The 22,129-nt window shown below is 34.7% G+C and overlaps 1 protein-coding gene across 28 annotated transcripts in view; it reads left to right on the forward strand.

Annotated features, from left to right (window-relative positions):
- The window catches only part of rbfox3a (RNA binding fox-1 homolog 3a), an 829,029-nt gene that overhangs the window by 166,656 nt on the left and 640,244 nt on the right, over nt 1-22,129 (forward strand). For all 28 annotated transcript variants that reach the window (XM_073918641.1, XM_068224793.2, XM_073918645.1 and 25 more), the window contains one exon: nt 21,374-21,480. The gene's annotated coding sequence lies outside the window, so the exon portion shown is untranslated. The remainder of the gene's footprint in view (nt 1-21,373; nt 21,481-22,129) is intronic.

The following is a 22,129-nucleotide window of genomic DNA, read 5'->3' on the forward strand; positions in this document are numbered from 1 at the left end:
ACTGTTGTTATAAAACAACAACTTTTTTATCACATAACCAAGTTCTCTGGGTAAAAGGTATGTTTTAATCTGGCTACCACGCAAGTATATTTCAAACCTGTTGGAAGCACTGCTATATATGTAAGTTTTGTGTAACTATAGCACACTTGAATTTTGGAGCAACCAGAACCTTAACCCTTTCAGGCTCAAATAAATTTTAGAAACAGGAAAAATCTATGCTTTTAACTTTTGCAAATCAGCAACGCCTGCCTTGAGAGGGTTAAACTCTAAGATATGGCATTTGAAATAATTATAAGATAATTGAAGAAAGTAATTATTTGTCAGGATTGATTACCTAGAGTACAAGTTTTGTACAAGACTTCACCTGCATCTTAAACGTTTATTGCTGCTTCACTTATTTAAAAGTCTGTCTTATTTTGACCATTCTTTCCTTCCTTTCACATTTTTTTTTTACTTCATACAACACTAGGCATAGATTGCAAGTATTTTTTTCTTCTCCTCAGTCTTCAGAGGATTAAGCAAATAAGAACTTTTACAATTGCTTGAAAAGCAATGATTTTTAGGCTGTAAAGCTTCTCTCTCTTGGGTGTGTATGTTATCCTTCAATATAGGACCTTGCTGCTTTGTGTAACTTTCCGAAAATGGGTCGATCTGATTGTATAAGGCACTTTTGGTCTCCCACACTGCCTTTGAATTGTATTTTTGACAAATCAGGTGCATTGTGTCAGGTTCATTGTGTGTCATGTCAGATTCAGGGCTAAAGATGTTAGGAACGAGAGCACTCGCGTTCCTGAGAGTCCACTTTATCTCTGTAATTGGCTCAGTAACGGGGGAAAAAAACTGTACGCATTCTTGATAGAACAGACCATATTCACACTCGCTCACACACATACACACAAATGCAGCTTTAAGCCTAGGAAGAATGAAGCCTGTAGGCGGTATTCTTTAACCTACCTTGTTACTGCTGTGATAGAGCGGCCCGGGGAGAGGAGACACCTCTTCGTTTTGACCTAATTGAGGCATGTGTTTCTATGCCTCCGGAGAAACTGACCACCTTGTTTGGGATGTGTTTACTTTACCTGTGGCTTTAAATGCTCTTTGTGTTTTGTTTGCACAACACTTTTAAGTGAGCTTGTAAAGCAGGTCATGCGTGCATGTTCAATATCATTGGTTTGCTGCATAGCACTTTGTCCTAACGAAAAATTGGCTAAACAGAGTGGACTGCAGAAAAAAAAAGTGGACTGCAGAAAATGGAATTACTCCAACCTTCTGAATAAAACAGCAAACCACCAACTGCTAAAATCAGAATATCTGCTTGCTTGCTATAGAAATGTGTAATTTAGATCAGGGGTGTCCGAATGTTTTTGTATGACGGGCCAAAAGCCAAATATCATTTCAAAATATTTCCAAGTTTTAAATAAATAGAAAATATTACTTTAAATTGTATAAATAAATGCATTATAGCCTTTTTAATGATAACGTATTGCAATAAAAAATATAAGCAATCACATTTATATCACAGTGGAGTTCAATGCTGAATACACGAGTCAAGCAGAATCTGCCTTTGACTTGATTCCCTCACCAAAGTCTCTGGATTGTCGGGGGACAGTTTGTACATTTAAACAAAATCTGATTTAATGTCAGTTAGCTTTTAACAATAATAATAATAAAAAAAGGATTATGTTAAATTTTTATTGACAATCTTGAATCCCCATCATTCTCTCTCTCTTCTTAAATGAGATGGAGGGCCAAATCAAAGTTTACCATGGGCCAACTCTGGCCCGCTGTCCCTAGTTTTGGCATTTTTAATTTTTTAGATCAGTATTAGACACGTGTAAGACTAATCGACACTACTACCAATGGTGTGAACCAAACCAGACCGCACTAGTGCAGGAAGCTTCATCAGAATCAAATCAGAAGATGCATCAGCTGCACTGTATCTAGTGAAAAGTTTACATTTCTTTCAACTTCTGCCACATGCAATGGACCCAACACGACTCAACTGACTCAATTCAGTTAGGCAACAATTGGCTTGACTCCGTTCAAAGAAAATGAGAAGCATTAACACTGACACATTGCGTGAATGGACCAGTTTTCTGTCAGATTATGACCCTTTTTTTTTTTTTTTTTTTTTTTTTTTTAGTGTAGCAAAGATAGTGACATCTTGATCTACGTGTCAAAAAATTTTAACTATCAGAGTTTTGGATGAACAACTTCATATAAGGATTGCACCAGTATGGAAATTTTGGCTGATATAGATAAGCAATATATTGGCAAATAAATACAAATCTTGAAATAAACTTTTCTGAGCCTGATTACAGAAACAAATAAAATGTGCACAACAGATTTAGCTTTACAACCTTGACTGGAAAAACAAAGTAAACTGCAAGAAAACGTCCGAAACTTTCTTTTTACAAAATCCTTTCCAAATTGTAGTTTTAAAGAAAGTGGCTTAGTGGTTAGAACTGTTGTCTCGCAGTAAGAAGGTCACTGGTTCAAGTCCCAGCTGGGCCAGTTGGCATTTCAGTGTGGAGTTTGCATGTTCTCCCCGTGTTGTTATGGGTTTCCTCAGTGTGCTCCGGTTTCCTCCACAGTCCAAAAAATGCATAATAGGTGAATTGAATAAACTAAATTGGTTGTTTTGTTGTGTGTGTGAGAATAAGTGTGTATGGGTATTTCCTAGTACTGGGTTGCTGCTGGAAAGGTATCCACTGTGTAAAACCTATGCTGGAATAGTTGGCGGTTCATTCCGCTGTGATGACCCCTAATACATAAGGACTAAGACTAATCCGAATTAATTTTGTAGAAATCTTCTTTTTCATGGGGAAATGTTGTCTTCGCTTCTACACAAACTATTCTAAAGTATTTCACATCAAATATCATCATAAAAAATGTATTACCTGATGAAAAAATCCATAACTATCAGCTAATGCTTTATTGACTCACCCGGACTATTACAGTAACACTACAAATAAGCATTTATCCAAACTAATATGGCAGCAGAAATATTGTGAGTCACTTTCATTTACTAAGTTTGTATGCTGTCGTTGAGCTTTAGGATCCATGATTGCCATCATGACTGGTTAGGATTAACATGGGATGAATATGTTTTATGGTGTGTCACAGCGTCATGTTGCATCGCGTCTGATTAGGACACTGTGTTAACGTAGTAGCATAAACACGCAATCTGTCGAGGAGTAAGTGCAATCCAGCCTTCGTCTGGAGCTTTCCCTCGGGGCCTGCACGCTCACAGGGGCCCAATGCACCAGAGAGTGGGCGGAAGCCTTACAAAAACACGTCGTTATTGCTCCCCTCACCTTCAGCCCGCAGCAGAACTGCTGACATTCTGATGTGTGGTTACACATGACGGCTGATATCATCATGGGCTCATTACCGTAACATGCTTCATTTGAAATGAGCCAGACGTCGGCAATGAGAATGCAGTCATGAGAGAGACACAAACTGAGGGAAGATGCTGCGCACGGTTAGGTGTTTTTAATGACAAAAATTGGAATAAAAGGGCCGATGTTGATGATGAGTAATGCGGTGACTTTCTGAATGTGCAGATGTGACTGCTCGGTAATTATGTTTGACTGACTGTTTTTTGAGGATTATAGCTGCCAGCTATGCAAGGACAAAGAGCACTGACTCAGTGGGATTAGAACTACATCATGTAAGGACGTCCACCCAAGTGTAACAAAAACCTCATTAACATCTCACGGAAACACTATTTTAATTAGCTGCATTTTATTCTCTTTAAATCCTTTATACATGCACAAGAGGGTTTCTGGAGACCCTTGGCTTCTACGTGCGCATTATTTTTTTTTTCTTCCAACGGTGTAGTCACTGTTGGTGCAGTTTAGTGTGTCCTCTGAGATTTGAGTTTAAACCAAACCAGGAAAACAGGCGAGGAGTTGTTTACCAACTGGAGTTAAGCTATATATAAGAAGCACCTCAGGCCCCTTGACATATTCTTAATTGAATCTTCTCGACTCGTTTAATGAGAAAGAAAGACAGAGTCTATCAGGCGGGGATCCCTATGTAATGCATGGCTAATGTTCTAAAACAATCTAGAGCCTGAAAAGCAATGTTTGTATGATGAGTAGCCCAGCTGTTTTGCCCTAATGGCTGCCATCTAGTGTTGACCACCGAACAATGGTTGGGTGTTTTATGAAAATATGGAACCAAATTATTTTGAAATTCCAATTTTTTTTTTGGCAAAAAAAAAAAAAAAAACATTGTGGAATTAATCTGATTCCTGAGCCAACAATTGTTATGCTGGTTCTTAAAGGGGCATAAAACCCCCATCGTCTCCGCAGGGTGTTTTCACACATACAGTTTGAAAAAAGTCAGGAAAGGGGGTGAGTCCACCTTTGTTTTAGGTGGGAGTGTCGAGTGGCAAAAGATGGAAGGGTTTGCATAAAAAAGGGAATGTCAGTACGTGCATGTGCTGATTTTCACAGCGGCAACACAAACACAGACGCAGGGGAGACAAACAGTGACTATGTTTACATGGACATCACTAATCAAATTGTTTGCCTTAATTTGAATAAGACAATAATATGATTAAGGTGTTTACATGAGTTGCTTTTTTATTGTTTCTTTCATGATACCGTTTTACATGTTACAGCACATAGATTGATTAACGTCATGTCATCGCGCTATCCACATTTCCTCCGGAGTTTCATGTAATTTCGGGTGTTTCATTCTTAATTTATCGACTTTAACTGCAGTTTGGCACTTTCACTTTCATTCAGTGACGTTTCATTCATGCCCCTCATGACAAACAAGATATTGATGTGAAGAACTGCTGGTAGACTGTAGTTTTAATGGAATTTGATACCGCATGCTGTATGGGAGAAAAAAAAAACTCTCTCTGCATTTCTCGGTAGGTGCAAAGAATAGCTTCAAACAGCCATGGGTATAGACTCTTGCAAAATGCTGCAAAAATCATACAGAAATTATATATGTTCCTTACAAACATTTTTGCCATGTGTTAGCAGACCACTGTGATCTGAGCTGTGCTCTCATAGCGGGAAAATGAAAACAAAACCTACGTTGTGGCACATTTATAAATGCAACACTAACGACCCATAACTCCAAACAATTCTTCTTCTTACACTTGTTTTAAATATGGTTGGCAACACAACATGGCGTCTCTCTGCCGTCTGAACACTGTGATAGGTAAAATCAGGCTTCAAAGTTATCACAATATTAATGAAGTTGCACCTCAGAGCACACTGATTGGTTCGAACCAAGTGTTTCTCGTAAATTAATGATGAAAACTCAAAGCTGTCACATTGTGTTAAAATCCAGTCTCCACGCTGGAATTTACACAATGATCTAATTGCCATGACGTGAAGTTTATTTATAAACTAATTTCGAGAGGAGCACGCGCTTATTATTGATAGCACCTGGTCCACATTAGCTAACACTGATTTACCAATCAGACGATTCCTTATCAACTATAAATTACCAAAGTATCTTACTTCAGCCACCTTCGTTTTAAAGAATCCCCCTTCCACCCCTACTCCTACCATTTCCTTGTCAGGGCAGCACTGGGCCCCTCCCAGGACAGCATGCCAAATAGGCTCTACAATCAATCATCAGCTAAGGGCGAACTCTTATAGTAGCTTAAAAATTTATTTTCAAACCTGAAGAATGATTTTGCTCGAAATGAAGCAAAAACAATCCATTTTTACTTTTTGCCATATATATGTGTCCTAATAGTGTTTTTAGCAAAGTGGGACAAATGTATGGCTGTCAACATTTTAAAAAATGTGTTTTATTGACCCTTTAAAGAGATAGTTCACCCCCCAAAAAATTCACAATTAAAAACGTTTACCCACCCATTACTTCTTCCTAAACTTTGAGTTTCTTCATGATATTTTGAAGAATACTGAAAGCCTGTAACCAGTAACTTTCTATAGTAGTTATCTTTTCTGCTATAGAAGTTAATGGTCACAGGTTACAACTTTCTTCCAAATATCTTATTTTGTGTTCAACAGAACTCATAAAGGTTTGCAGGTACTTTAGGGTGAGTAATTAGTGGGTAAATGTAATTTAACCTTTAGGGTCTGAATCAGAAATGTGCAGTGTGACCAGAGTAGTTTAGTTCTAAACAAGTAATAATCAGTTTACTTTAAGGGAAAAAAAAACAGTCGTCAATATTATTTTAGGTTACAATGTAAAGGTCAGTTATTAGACTGCACAAGTGCTATCTTAAAGGCACTGTTTGCAAGTGCTTTAAGTATGCTGTATTTAATTAAAAAAAAAACATTTTTTTTCTTAGTATTTATTACCATAAATATTTAATACGTTTATAAACATTATGTAATGAAACCTTTTTGTAAAGTGTGAGCATATTCATTCATTCATTAATTTACTCATTCATTCATTCTCTTTCAGCTTAGTCCTTGATTATCAGGGGTTGCCACAGTGGAATGAACCGCTAACTATTCCAACATATGTTTTACGCAGGGGATGCCCTTCCAGTCACAACCCAGTACTGGTAAACACCCATGCACTCTTGCATTCGCACACTACAGAGAATTTAGTTCATCCAATTCACCTATAGCGCATGTCTTTGGCCTGTGGGGGAAACCAGAGCACCTGGAGGAAACCCATGTGAACACGGGGAGAACATGCAAACTCCAAACAGACTTGCCAACTGGCCCAGCTGTGGCTCGAACTAGTAACCTTTTTGCTGTGAGGTGACAGTGCTAGCCACTGAGCCACCGCGCTGCCCCATATTTATTCATATAGAAAGTATTAAAATAGTCAGAAAAATCTAATCCGTTCTAATCAATCAACCTTCTTACATGATTAGCATCCGCTGCCATGTTCCAATAACATTTTTGTTGTGAGGAATGTAAAAGGTTTGATACACATATCAGATCATCTTTCAGTTCTATCCTGCCGTAATTCTCTTTGTCTGTCCAGATCAGCAGGCTCCATTGATTTGAAGCCGTCATTAACTCAATCTCAGCATATCGCTGTATAGAGCAGATTGGTTTGTAGATGCGGGTTATTTGAGGACAGCGGGACTTCAAGCGCTCCTGGTTTAAGAATCAAAGCGCTTTTTAGAAGCTGCGGAATGAATTTTTCACAGTGGTCTCACTTCACTGGATTCCAGCAGCAGGCTTGGCTAGTGGTGCCAGCGAGAGAGAGGGTAGGGGGGGTTACGATTGAAGGAAGTAGGCAGTGGGTCAAAGTTTGCTGTGGCTGTAGAAGCCACTGGAGAGCATGTCAATCTGTGGTGAGGGCACTGGCACAGAACTGATTGCCCTTCTCAAACAGAATCAAACTAAAGAGGTATGTTGGTTGCAGAGTGGAAAGATACACACTCTGTGTTTGGCAGTAAAAGATTATATCCGTAATGAATTTATTGAAATGAAATCACAAACATGACTGAGTAAAGCAGAGATTGTCACGCATCCTGTAAGGCAAGTATGGTTCTGTGATCAGTGGTAAATATTCACAGATGCCCGAAGGTGCTCCAAATATCCATGAAGAAAACACCCGGAGAAATCCTCATATCATAGCATTACATTATAAACCGAGGATTTAAATGTTTTAATAGGTTCAGCGTGACTAATAAACACACGAGGACAGAATCATATCACATAAGGTTTTATTTTGAACACTCAGCTGAAGTTATAAAGTGAGTTTAGAGTAAAAGCTAAATATTTTATGAGGTATTTTTAAGTTTAATTTTTGAAGTCAGCATCCCAGAAAGATTATATCAATTTCATTATATATTTTCATTTGTTTTAATAAATTGAAATGTCCATTAATTGTAAGGCATGCAAGTAATCAAGTGAAACCGTTTTCATTTATTTACTTAAATGTGGGGTTTAATTATGTTTATTTAAATGTATTTATTATTATTATTATTATTATTATTATTTATTTTATGATATATTAACTAATATTCCTCACAAATCTGTTTTCTTTCATTAGAATTTAATAAATTTTTATATAAAGTAAAATAGTATACTAAATAATCATTTTTAAATCTCAACTCAACTCAATTTATTTCTAGAACACTTTCAACCAACTACAGTGGGTACCAAAGTGCTGTACATAAAAGATTACACAAAACATACATAACCCCACAACACATGACTAAATGCTAAAGAATATAAATGTGTTTTCAGTGACCTTTGAAACTAGCCCGAAGTAGGAGATATTCTTAAGGAGAGTGGAAGTCATTCCAAAGTCTTGGAGCTGCAACTGAAAAAGCTCCATCACCTCGACAATTCAAACGTGATCGCGGAACTGTCAAATAGAGTCGATCCTCAGAGCGAAGAGATCTCATGGGTTGATGTATTTTAGGTAGATCAGAAATCTATTTAGGGGCCAGGCCATGGAGGGATCTGTGCAAGTTAGGTTCAAAATTTAATCAAACATATAATTATATATAATAAAATGTGAAATCTTATGTATTAGATTAATAACTCGGATGTCATGATTCGCACTCATTGAATATTTGCTTCGTCGATTTTATTTTACATTCTTTAAGTGATACAAAACACAAACGTTTTAACACAGGGGGCTCTATTTTGACGATCCATGGCAAACGATTTCAGGGCGTGTCAGAACGCGTTTTTGCTAATTTAAGGATGGGAAAACCTGCTTTATAGTTTATAGTTTATTTAGGGTATAGTTTATTTTCTTAATGAGTTATAGGTGTGTTTTGAGAATAAACCAATTAGAATCTCATCTCCCATTCCCATTAAGAGTCAGCTGCATCGCGCCAAGAGCGCATTCGCTATTTACAGGATGCAAAGTAAGTCTAAGTGGAAAAAATTTGCATTTCACTAGCAAACAGTTAAAAGTTTTTTAACAGAAAACTATTAAACAGAGCATCTACTGTGTGAGAATGAGAGATAATGGAACTACTTTCACATTCGCTCTTGGATAGGGAAACCTTTACGCACAGACATCAATTAGTCTATAAATAAATAATTTTGTTTGTTAAGCGCAAATATTCGTTTCAAAACTATTTCTAAATTCAGTTCCAATTTCCAGCAAACGAATAAATGAACAATAATAACAAAATGTGCACAAAAACCTGAGTTATATGCTAAAACACATGCTGTGCCCCACATGGTCTAAAACCTGACAGGTGGGCAAATCTAAGCTTGTTTTTAATAAAACAAATATAAATATGGATATAATAAATAATACTGCTAATAATAATAACATTACACAAAAGGAAATTGTTATGAATGAACTGAAAAAGCCTCCCGAGATGAAGAAGACATAAAAGCAGTGGTTTTTCATATTTATGTAGGCTAGAAAATAATATGTTTTGTAATATTTTAATCCTTTATATTTATATCCTATATCTTTTCTTATTATATCCTATATATATATATCCTTAATATTTAAATTTTTTCATATGTAAAGATATTTGCCAATTGCTCTCTTGTACGTATTAAGCAGTGCGTAAGCGAGGCGCAACTCTGCGCCGGAGTTTAGACCGGGTTAGTTTTGGTCTAATCAAAAATCTATTATAGTTCCTCAAAATTGTAACGCGCCAGCGGTCCGCCTCAGAACGCCTCCCTTTTTAGACCAGAACGCCTGTGGGCGCACAAATGAGCGCTAATGCATTTGCTATTTAAACAGCGTAGGGCAACGCCTCAAAACGACTCTTGCGCCAAGCTGAAACTACCAAAAGACTATTGCGCCGCGCCTTGCGCCACACTGCGCCGGGTATATGATAGGGCCCAATGCCTTCCTCAGTTTGACACAATCCTCTCACTCCACCCAATTTGACCCACAATCAATCACATTGCGTCATTAGTTAGACGGCCATTTGATGATTAAAAATCTCATTTATTTCAATATACCATAATTAACCACACAAGAAATATGTACCTTCCCCTTTAAAAACATTATTTTACAGAAAAATAGCATATCAATTATCATTATTATTCATGTCTGCATCAATACAATAAATTCCGACAGTTCAAAACATTTAAAAAATACATTTTCATCTCATTATTTAAATCATTACATCTTCAAAATTCATGATTCACTATATTATAGCTAAACGACGAACCGTTAAAGAAACAATTAAAGGTCCAGTTCCTCATTCATTACTTTTTGTGCAAGTGATTTTAATTCAGAACACTTCTCTTTGTAATAATCTTTTATTTAGATTACCTCCTTTATGTGACTCAAAAACGTATTTGATTCCTTTCCATTCGAGTTTTTTAACGTCATGTCCAAAATCTATAAAATATCTTGCTACAGCCGAAGTTATATTTTGTCATCATATACTTGATTTATGTTCCCATATATATTTTTGGCAAGGACATTTTAACATGTAGACCACATTACGGGTAGAGCAGGTAATGCATGTTTTTATATTTATATTTTCACCTGTTGCTGTATTCAAAAATTCTTCACACTTTATCAAATTCTGACAAAAAGTGAAAGTGGATTTCTTATTTCTGACTATATCTGAGTTAATCAGATATCTGCTAAATTTTGGGATATTTTATAAGTAAATAGTGGATGATGTTGTAATTGGTTATTTAAAGATTCGTCAGAAGATAATATATGTCAATATTTATGCATCATTGATTTAATAAACTTGCTGTGTTCGTTATTTGTTAATGAGCAATTTTACATAAAAATCTTAATTTTTTTGTAGGTTTTACTGTTTTTAAAAAAAAGATATCCTCTCAAACGAAATCTTTGAATTGATATGTTTTTCTGTTTATCAAACTCTTCTACAGTACTACAATCACGTGTAACTGACTGACTGGCAATCTCTGTTAAATGTGGACTGCATGGTAACTGTCCATGGATGATACCATGCTTTTATCCATTGGTTTTTCGATATATTGTTGTTTGTAATGTCTTATTTACTTACTTTTACACCAAAATAAAATTATATTACCTGTCGTAAATTTAATATTTACAACTTTTGAATTTCTAAAAGTTGTAAACGAGTCTAATTCTTGTTCTGTGCTCGACCATATCATAAAAGTTAGATTAATAACTGCAGTTTTCACATTGTATATGTATAAAAAGTAAATGCACTGTGATATTTATAATCGAATAGTAGATTTTATGTATTACATTTAAATACATTTATTACAATTAAAAATAAAGTGTTTACTTTTAACATGAGATTTGAGATGAACAGGAAATAAACATAGTTAAAAAATATAGCCCATCAGCTAAAAATGCATTTCAGTCTGCAGCAATGGATGCTTCTTGCTTCCAGTGTAGATGTGTCATTGATTACAATGGGCGCTGTTTTGTTTTGACGGGCTATGACGCGCTGTTCATGTCCGCTGTAGACGCTGTGTCAGGCTGCTGTGCAGACAAAGGAAAAAATAAAATAAATAAATAAATCTGTGGGCCCCGTTCACTAGAAACTCGCTTGCAGGCGCTGATGTCAGGAGAGCTGACACGGAAAATGCAGCAGAGCACAAATAACATACATGTGTATAATCCTCACATCCCTTTTCTGGATGAGCTGCTTCTTCTGCCATGATAGCAGACTTTCAAATGCCAAAATGAAAAAAAAAAATCAGTCCAAATCAAATCAGCATTGCTTAGAAAACAGAAGGTTGTTTGGGTTTGTTATAACCTGCTACTATTGACTGTTTAATATACAAACAATTTTCTTCGGCAGCTTATCAAATTGTGCTTGCTGAATGTCTGTCTGCAAGTTTTCATGCAGTTTCAGTCGCTCGTAGCTCGGCTCTATTTTCAGCGCTCTATCATTAGAGTTGTGCTAAGCTGGCATATTGTTCTTTATTATGCTAATGTGTGGGTATTTTATCACAAAGTAATTGTACATTGCTTTTTTGTGTGGCAACATCTTTTGTGGGCATGTGTGGATGCAAATGTGTATGTGCAGGCATGTTCAGCCTTCAGGTTCAAACAAGCTCCTGTCTTTAACAAACACCTTGTCTTGGTTGGATTTTTTCTTTTTTTTATTATTTATTATTTTTATTATTACAAGGCTGTTCTTCTTGTCTTTTCTCGTGTTTTTTATTTTTTTGGATGTCTGTTTGTCAAGGCCAGAAATGCACAATTGTTCAGATATATAAGGTCACGCTGGACATTTTTATTATGCTTAAAAACACTGAATCACATGACAGGTTATCATGTGACAGGTTAACCTGTTGATTGAAGGATTTGACTAGTTAGCCTGGTTTAGGTTTTTTCAAGCATGTTTTACTCTTGTTGGTGCTGTCTAATATACAATTGTTGATGATACTCTAATGTTCAGGAATTTGTGCTGCACAGAAAATTAGCACCAGAAATGTAAATATGACTTTTGGTTGTTGAAAGACAATTACTAAAGTAATAATCAACTTTTTTTTATATATATAGTTTTCCTACATATTCATTTTGCTGCTGTCAATCTGCTTTTGATATTGCAAAATAGTTATTCAGCACAGTAATTTTATTTATTTATTTATTTATTTATTTATTTATTTATTTATTTATTTATTTATTTATTTATTTACTTACTTGCTTACTTAAAATTTATTTAACCAGCCTATTTTTCCTGGATTTTGTGTCACCATAGTCCCTAAATATATTTAAATGCAGAAAATGGGATTTCGGTTGAAAATATTTTTGGTAAATATTCAGGATGTGAGCATAAATGAAAACAAAATAAAGAATGAAGCTATGCCTACAAGTATAATGACGTTTGGATCAATTAAAATCTTACAAATTGATTCCCTAACTCATAACTCAACACATGCAAATGGTGGCATCTCAAACAAGACAATAATGCATCTAGGAAATTATAAAAGATTGTAAATATTTTTTCATTTAGTTTATCTGAATCTCCAGGTTATAGGTTTGAGACAGATCATCTTACCTATCATCTTCCACTGGTCAGTTACTGGTTATTGTTGTGTGTCTCCATATGCTAAAGTTATATTCGGGGTCAATTACAGAAAAGAATAGAACATCAGTCTTAAGTACTTGCGTTTCGAGTAATCCATTCAGACAGTAACTGATTAATTGACAGCTGATGCATCCTCAATGTATTCACACAAAGCATATTCATTTCATACTCTTCTCTTGGTTTCAGGACAGTTTAATTATATTCCCAGCCTTTCGGGGTTGCTGTTGTTTGTGTTATAAATTCTATACGAGCAAGTTTTCACTATTTCTCCTGTTAATTGCTGATGTTACTCCACCATGTCAGGTTAGTCTGAATGTTCTGCTTGTCTAAGAAAGTGGCACAGAATTAGTTTTAAATTTCAAGTTTAAGTTTTATGAATTTATAGTTGTGATTTTACACTGTAATAATATGGTCCAGGATCAGCTTTAGTGAATTTAAACTGTAATAAAATGAATTTGATGGTCCAGGATCAGCATTAATGAATTTACATTTTATTAAAATAATTGTGGTGGTCTAGGATCAGCATTAGTGAATTTATGTTGTAATAAAACATTATTGAAGGTCTAGGATCAGCAATAGTAAATTTACACTGTAATAAAACATATTTAATGGACCAGGATCAACATTAGTGAATTTATATGTTTGATGGTCCAGGATCAGCATTAGTGAATTTATGAATTTTATGGCCCAGGATCAACATTAGTGAATTTATTTATTTGATGGTCCAGGATAAACTTTAGGGAATTTATATGTTTAATGGTCTAAGATCAGCATTAGTGAATTTATATGTTTGATGGTCCAGGATCAGCATTAGTGAATTCATATGTTTGATGGTCCAGGATCAGCATTAGTGAATTCATATGTTTGATGGTCCAAGATCAGCATTAGTGAATTCATATGTTTGATAGTCCAAGATCAGCATAAGTGAATTTATATGTTTGATGGTCCAAGATCAGCATCAGTGAATTTATATGTTTGATGGTCCAGGATCAGCATTAGTGAATTTACATTTTATTAAAATAAATGTGGTGGTCCAGGATCGGCATTAGTGAATTTATGTTGTAATAAAACATAATTGAAGGTCTAGGATCAGCAATAGCAAATTTACACTGTAATAAAATATATTTAATGGCCCAGGATCAACTTAGTGAATTTAAATGTTTGATGGTCAATGATCAACATTAGTTAATCTATGAGTTTGATGGTCCAGGATTAACAGTAGTGAATTTACAATGTAATGAAATATATTTTATGGTCCAGGATCAACATTAGTGAATTTATGAATTTTATGGTCCAGGATCAACATTCGTGAATTTATGAATTTTATGGTCCAGGATCAACATTAGTGAATTTATGAATTTTATGGTCCAGGATCAACATTAGTGAATTTATGAATTTTATGGTCCAGGATCAACATTAGTGAATTTATTTGTTTGATGGCCCAGGATCAGCATTAGTGAATTTATTTATTTGATGGTCCAGGGTCAACATTAGTGAATTTATGAATTTGATGGTCCAGGATCAGCATTAGTGAATTTATGAATTTGATGGTCTAGGATCAATATTAGTGAGTTTATATATTTGATGGTCTAGGATCAATATTAGTGAGTTTATATATTTGATGGTCCAGGATCAGCATTATTAAATTTATATATTTGATGGTCCAGGATCAACAATAGTAAATCTTTATATTTGACGGTCCAGGATCAGCATTAGTGAATTTGCACCTTAATAAAATAGAATTAGATGCTCCAGGATCAAGATTAGTGAATTTATGCTGTAATAAAATATATTTGATGGTCCTGGATCAACATTAGTGACTTTATGAATTTGATGGTCCAGGATCAATATTAGTGAGTTTATATATTTGATGGTCCAGGATCAGCATTAGTAAATTTATATATTTGATAGTCTAGGATCAGCATTATTGACTTCATTTATTAGATGGTCCAGGATTAGCATAAGTGAATTAATACATTTGATGGTCCTGGATCAACTTTAGGGAATTTATATGTTTGATGGTCCAGAATGAACATCAGTGACTTTATGAATTTGATGGTCCAGGATCAGCATTAGTGATTTTATTTATTTGATGGTCCAGGATCAGCATTAGTGAATTAAGAGATTTGATGGTTCAGGATAAGGTCCACTGTTTACAATCTGTAAAGTTTATCATATTTGTGTCACACTTTATATTTGAGACTATTCTGATTAAATATTTATTTTTCTTAGCTGTTATCTGAATTGTACATTAGTGCTTTGCTATACTTTCTAAACTTAAATAATAGATTTTAGATGTTATACTTTTCTGATGATTGACATTACAGTTCAGGATTGTTTGTAGTTTTATACTTTGTACATTATTATACTTCTTTTAGCCAATTACCAGCTCCGAATTTCTTGTGTTTTGATGCTAAATATGGATATAGTGATTCAGGGGTTGTCCTAAAATGTTAGATTTTTTTTTTTTTTTTTTGGCGCTTGTAGAGTTTAAACAGCAAACTAATAGAGAGATATGTTTCCATAAATATAAATTATGAATAAAAAGTTATTTTTATTAAAACAAAATAAAACATTAAATGTCTATAGTGTCAAATTGAGAACTGACATTCAGTAGGTTATATTAAATACAGGTAAGGCTGATGTGTCTTTTTGTGCATCATCATCTGGTTTTACTGTTCTGTGCAGTCTGTTTTTCACAATTTTCAGACACAATCAGAGAACTCCCATTTGAAATAATTCACTGAAAACTGTTCATTTTTTCCCTTACGCACAAGAAATTGAATCATTGCAGACAAAATGACATTGTGTGAGTTGCGTCACCTTAGATTTTCAGTTATGAGAAACACTTCAAAGCTCAATAGAAAAACACAAGCAAATGAACATTTGAGCAATCAACACTTCAGATTGCTTACTTTGACATAAACCAGAGCTGGAAATACTCAGGTGAAAGCCTTTTCTGTAGGTTTCTCTTTTACTCAATTCTGTACAGTAAGTTTGAGCTCTGCTGAGGTGCCTATCTTTGTGTACACCCTGGAGCTGAGGCGCTTGACAGTTCATTAAAGAATCCTGAGATCGTCTGTCCTTATTTTTGGAAGGCATGTTGGAGGAGAGGGATTGTGCGAGCTGCCAGAAAAGCGACGAGGGGCGGACACGGGGAGCTAAAGTGGAGCTTTTCTCAGCGCTGCCATTGTATTTCCAGGGGCTTCAAAGCTGTCTGCCCCAAAGCTGCTGGCTCTCGAAACACTTTGGAGAACAGATACCTTGATCAAGCGATTGAGAAGACAGATTTGTGCTGTTTACAGCTGAGGGCGGCATTTTTATTTTCATTTTTTTGTGGGAAAAGATTGTGATTGATACCGAATTAATTTAGCATTGTTGGGTGATGAATAAGTCATAATCTGCTGACCTTTTAAGATTTTTATTTGGTATTTCTGTGCATAAATTTGTAAAAATTTCTGGGGATTTATGCAAAATGATTTTGAGAGTATAGAAACTGAAAACATAACATAGAAAAAAGGTTGAATACAATGCAAATCCAATTAAAACCACATGTTTTGGTAACACAAAGCTTTAGTAAATCTATCATAAGATACATAAATATATGTAAAGTCTATTGTACCTAAATCATATTCAAAAATATTGCAGAAATTACCAATAAAAAACAACTAATATACATTTCAACACATTAAGCACATTTACAATTTTTAAACCTTCTTTGAATCTTATTTTCTTTTTTAAATATTTCCCAAATGATGTTTAACTGAGCAAGGAAATTTTCACAGTATGTCTGGTAATAATTTGTCTTTTGCAGAACGTTTTATATATATATATATATATATATATATATATATATATATATATATATATATATATATATATATATTTGATTGTCTGCAGAAACGGCCATCATAATACAATAACTTGCCTAATTGCTCTAATCTGCCTAGTTAACCCAATTAACCTAGTTAAGCCTTTTAATGTCCCTTTAAGCTGTATAGAAGCGTTTTGAAAAAATATCTAATAAAATATTATTTACTGTCATCATGGCAAAGATAAAATAAATCTGTTATTATAAATGATTTATTAAAACTATTATATTTAGAAATGTGTTGAAACAATCTTCTCTTCGTTAAACAGAAATTGGAGAAAAATAAACAGGGGGTTTAATTATTCTGACTTCAACTGGTCTACTAAAAGACATTAAGAATTCCAATCTCACATTCAGCTCTAGGCATGGGATGATAACCGGTTTCAAGGTTTACCGCAGTTTGGAGAAGTTAAGGTTTTAATGCCGCTAAAATGTACTGTTATACCGTTCCCAAGGTATATGTAAAGGTTTTTTTATATATATTTTTATGTGTTGTAAAGAAATCTATGATTTTCAAACTAATGAATAGAGCAGAAGTCTATAATTTTTTAACTATTTAGCCTGATATGTTTACTGTTCCAAAATATTACGTTTCTTAAAATAAATTAATTGTGTTCAATGGGGAAACTATTATTTTATTTTTGTTTTACCCAGACATTACAAAAAAGAACAGTAATCATAATAATGTGGTTATTTTATAACTATTATTTTATTTTTGTTTTACCCAGACATTTAAAAAAAATAAAAAAAGAGCTCAAAAAACTATGGAAATCTGCTGAATTTTCTGAACATTTCTGCAGGCTTAGATTCCATGTCGGCCAAGTTAGAGTTTGGGGCATCAAATTGGTTAATTGGAAAGTCAGTCGTAAGATTTTGTTATTTGCTTGTCTGTTAAAAGTATTGTTCATCAAAAAATTTAAACTTACAATTTACTCTGCCTCAAGTGTTCCAAATCTTAAATAGTCTCCTTCCAAAAAAAAAAAAACAAACAAAAAAATATATAAAAAATGTTGTAAATTGGTAGTCATTAAATGTTCACCAATTTTCAACACACTTCATTTTATTTTGTGTTCAACAGAGGACAGAAACTTACAATTTTCATTTTTGGCTGAACTATTCCTTTAGAATTGAAGCATGCGTGAGATGCTTAACAAGCCAAAGTTTCTTCTTCTTCTTGAGCGCTGGAAGAGAATGAAGCAGAGTACAGACTGTAGAGCTGTAGCAATAAGCGTCCCAGGAGAATGACTGTTAAAGGTGTGTTAAGGTGAGAGAGAGAGAACAGTCTCGGTTAGATGCAGTTCAAATGCGCCGCAGACCCGGGGTACAAAGAAAGGTGAGAGACTTAGAAAAAGAGACAGAACAAATGTTCAGAGCTGAATTCATGCTGGGACAAGGGCAATGAAATGAATAGTTCTGTTTGGGCACGGCAGAGGGCTGACCCGAGCCTGCCTGCTGCCTCAGGCCTCCACACTGTTTGAAAACCCTTATATTTTTCTCCGTCAGCATCATCGATTACCTCCAGCATGGTGTCCATCCAGGAGAGCAAAGAGAGAGAGAGAAATACTGTGCCTGGTGCAGTAACATGTAGACATAAGAAATCAAAGTCCACTTTTTGCTCACTTATAGGCCTGATAGATAAAAAAAAATACAGTATATATATATATATATATATATATTAGGGATGTAACGGTATCAGAATTTCACGGTACGGTAATACCTCGGTATGAATGTCACGGTACGGTATTTATTGAATCATTTACAGGAAAAAAAAAAACTTTTGAAAATACTCCAAAAAAGTGCCAAAAGTGTCAATGACATACAAATTAGCCATCTATCTGTTAGCTTTGAAACAGGAACTTCAATTTTAATAACAAAAAATTATTAAACCATGTAAAAAAAAATAAAGTTTCAATTTAGTATTGTTAAAAACTCATCACATTTAACATTTAATCACTTACTCACTTAGATAGAGATGGGTTTAAAGGAAAATTATCATTTAACTATAATCTGGTAAAAGCTGGTATTTCTGGGTATTTACAATGTCCCCTGCAACAGAAAAAAACCCTCTCATTTGGGACTGAGGATTCTGGGACAAGAGAGATATGACTTGGCCCATGTTGACAGCAGTGAGGTAACGTTGTGCATTGTCTTTCCCCCACTTGAGAGGACAAACCATGAGTGAGATAGAGATCTCTTTGCGGTACAAGTCAATGTCTGCATCAATCTGAACAGTGTGCTGTGTTTCTGCAGTCCCCATGACTGTTATTAGTCGTATTCCCCAACTTGCAGGCACGTGCACACATAGGGCTCAACCTGTGCAGTGTACATGCCCTTTTTAGTCTTGGATAGAAAATGCCCTTCCAAAACGATCAAAAGTGCCCCCGCGACGCGACACAACCTCCGTCCAGTCCAGCCCTTCAGTAGGCGCGCGATAACACCTCTCTTGAGTATGCGCGCTCAACCCCCTCTCGGCGCTTTACAATACGCGCGCCACAACACAGCTGATCAGAACGCGCGCGACAGCACCGCTATTCAGCACGCGCGCGGCGACAACACCCGCTTTAGGTTCGATCATTTCCATCTTTTTTTCATCTCCGCTACTAGCAGCACACTCCATTTCCGCATTACTGGATCTGTAGCGACAACAGACCGCAAAGGATTATGGCCACGCCGGGGCTGATGGGAAATGAAGTTTCAGCTACCTCCCGTTCGCTTCATTCGCCTGAGCAAATTTTCTCAGAAGACCTATAGTTTTACCGAGTCATGCGACTTCGGTAATATCGAAAAAATTTAATATTGCGGTATGACGGTATTTACAATACCGTTACATCCCTAATATATATATATATATATATATATATATATATATATATTTATATATATATATATATATTTATATATATATATAAAATCATGATTATTTGCACCATAATTGTGCAAGCACTTATGTTTTTTTAGGTCTCATGCACACCACTCCTGCATGCTACTGCAGTTGTATTTAGACCTTACAATCTATTTGAAATTAACACTTTCATCAAATGCAGGTAAAACTCAACTGTGGTGGGTAATGATGTCTAATTACTAGTCAATTCAGCAGGTTATAAGTCATAAATTAAGTTCTCTCTGTTTGCTAGCTAAGGTTGTATGTATAATTTGTGCAAATTTAGCACACATACAGATTTATTAAACATACAAATTAATGCCAAAATTAAAATCTCTTAATTTTTTACAGATCTGTATTTATTCTATACAAACCCCCCCCCCCCCCAAAAAAAAAAACAAAAAAAAAAAACAACATCTAATATTACACGCGCGCACAAAGACACACATGCGTGTTGGGTTTTTATGCTTAATGGGACTATCCATAGACTTTATGATTGATATACTGTATATTCTGTCCTCTTACATCAAAACTATTCCTAAACTCAAACCCCACAGTAAGCATTCTGCATTTTTTTAATTTGATTTTTATATGAATATTAAGCATGACTGAATTTTTCATGTTTATTTCTAAATTGCTTTTACAATGTAGATAATGTCAAAGCAGCTTAGCTTATGTCAGAGGTGCCCAAACTTTTCCATATGTAGTGGTCATATAATTGACTAATTACTTTAATAATGTTAAAAATTAAATATAAACATTACTTTGAATTGTATTAACTAATGTATACCAGTATAACTGTTTTTTTAAATATTATTTTTATTTTAACGTATTGCAATGGAAACATAATCACATTTGTAACACATTGGAGTTCAATGCTGAATACACTAAGCAGAAGCTGCCTTTGCCTTCGTTCGCTCACCATTGTCTGCAATTTGTCCTCTGTGCATTTTAAGCTAAGACTGATTCATTTACACCATTTAAGTTGAAACATTTAGTTTCAGATAGTTTTTTTGTAGTTTAAAAATAAAACAAACAAGTAAAATGTTACATTAAATTTGAAATGGAAATTTCTAAACCAATTTCTAGAAGGGACGGTAAGTTTACCATGGGCCACATTTTGCCCACGGGCTCTAGTTTGGGCATCTCTGGCATAGATGAAGTTCTAGGGAATTGAAACTGCTTCAGTCCAGTTTTACAGTTGAAGTTCAGTTTAGTTCAGTTCAATGTAATAATGTAAATGTCATTGCTAAAAGCCAAAACATTGAAGAGTAACTTCAATGATTGTGCAGGTCCACAATTCTGAAAACAAGCAAGCCAAGTGGCGAGGAACAATCTTCATCAATTGACAAAAGAAAACAAAAAAAAAAAACACTCGAGAAAAAACCAGGCAACCTTGATCATTATAGAATATTAACAAATGAATTTCATATAATAATTACTGACGGAGCATGTGACACAGGAAAACTGGAGTAATTCTGCTCTGCTATAACCAATAATAAATGTTTAAATATTTTAAAATTATTGATGATCCTATTGAAAGGATTTTAAAGCTAAAGCGGTTACAATAAGACAAAAACCATCCTGTTTAGCACAAGTTCATGTTTTGATTTTGGTTTTTAGCAGCGTCGGTTTTGGGCATGAGTTATGACACTTTTTTTAATGGCGGTGCATTTAATTCTTTACATCTCACAGTTTGTTTTCATCTCTTCATTATTTTCCTCAGAATCCTGTTCAGACAAGAAGGAATGCTGCCAGTTGAAGCCTAGACTCTGATAGCAGTGGAGAACAAGCAGTCTACTTCCCGGAAGAATACAAGACTTCTCTGATCTGGTAGGCACACAGAAGAAAGCTCACATTCATTTTCCATAGTATAGACTAGAAGTAACTGCTTTGGGAGTGTTGCATAGTATTTATACAATATGTTATTTGCATGATTCATTTGTTTGAATGCTGTACTTGTAGTATTCCAAGTAGGATACTTTGTTTCCATCTTTTGGTCTTGTAAAGCAACATTTAAGGCTGCACATTCAACACACAAATCACAGGAAATTAAAATGATAATACTTTATTTTGATGAACATTTTATTGACTGTGCATGTTAGTAATAGCAAATGTTAAGCAAACTGGTAATTGATATATGGTTGCAAAGACTTCATTTTAATAATCTCTCAACAGTCTCCTCACAATTTACAAATACCTTAGTAATAATCTTACATACTATTGGTGCAGTTAAAAAAAAAAAAAAAAAAAAACTGTTCAATTTTTGCATTTATAGATTTGTATTTTATTTTTGGTATAGAATATAACATTGTAAAAATTATTCTTTTGCACATGTATTTGCCAAAGCAATTAAAAATGGTGTACTATGCATTCCAGCGCAGTAGTTGGCAATTTCACTTTTTTAAAGTCATGTAAACCCCGGCATAAGGTCCTTTAATCTGCTATTGTTGTTTTAGTTGTCAAGTACTTTAACACACCA

Source organism: Danio rerio, chromosome 12 (assembly GCF_049306965.1).
Source record: "Danio rerio strain Tuebingen ecotype United States chromosome 12, GRCz12tu, whole genome shotgun sequence".
Taxonomy (NCBI): Eukaryota; Metazoa; Chordata; class Actinopteri; order Cypriniformes; family Danionidae; genus Danio; species Danio rerio.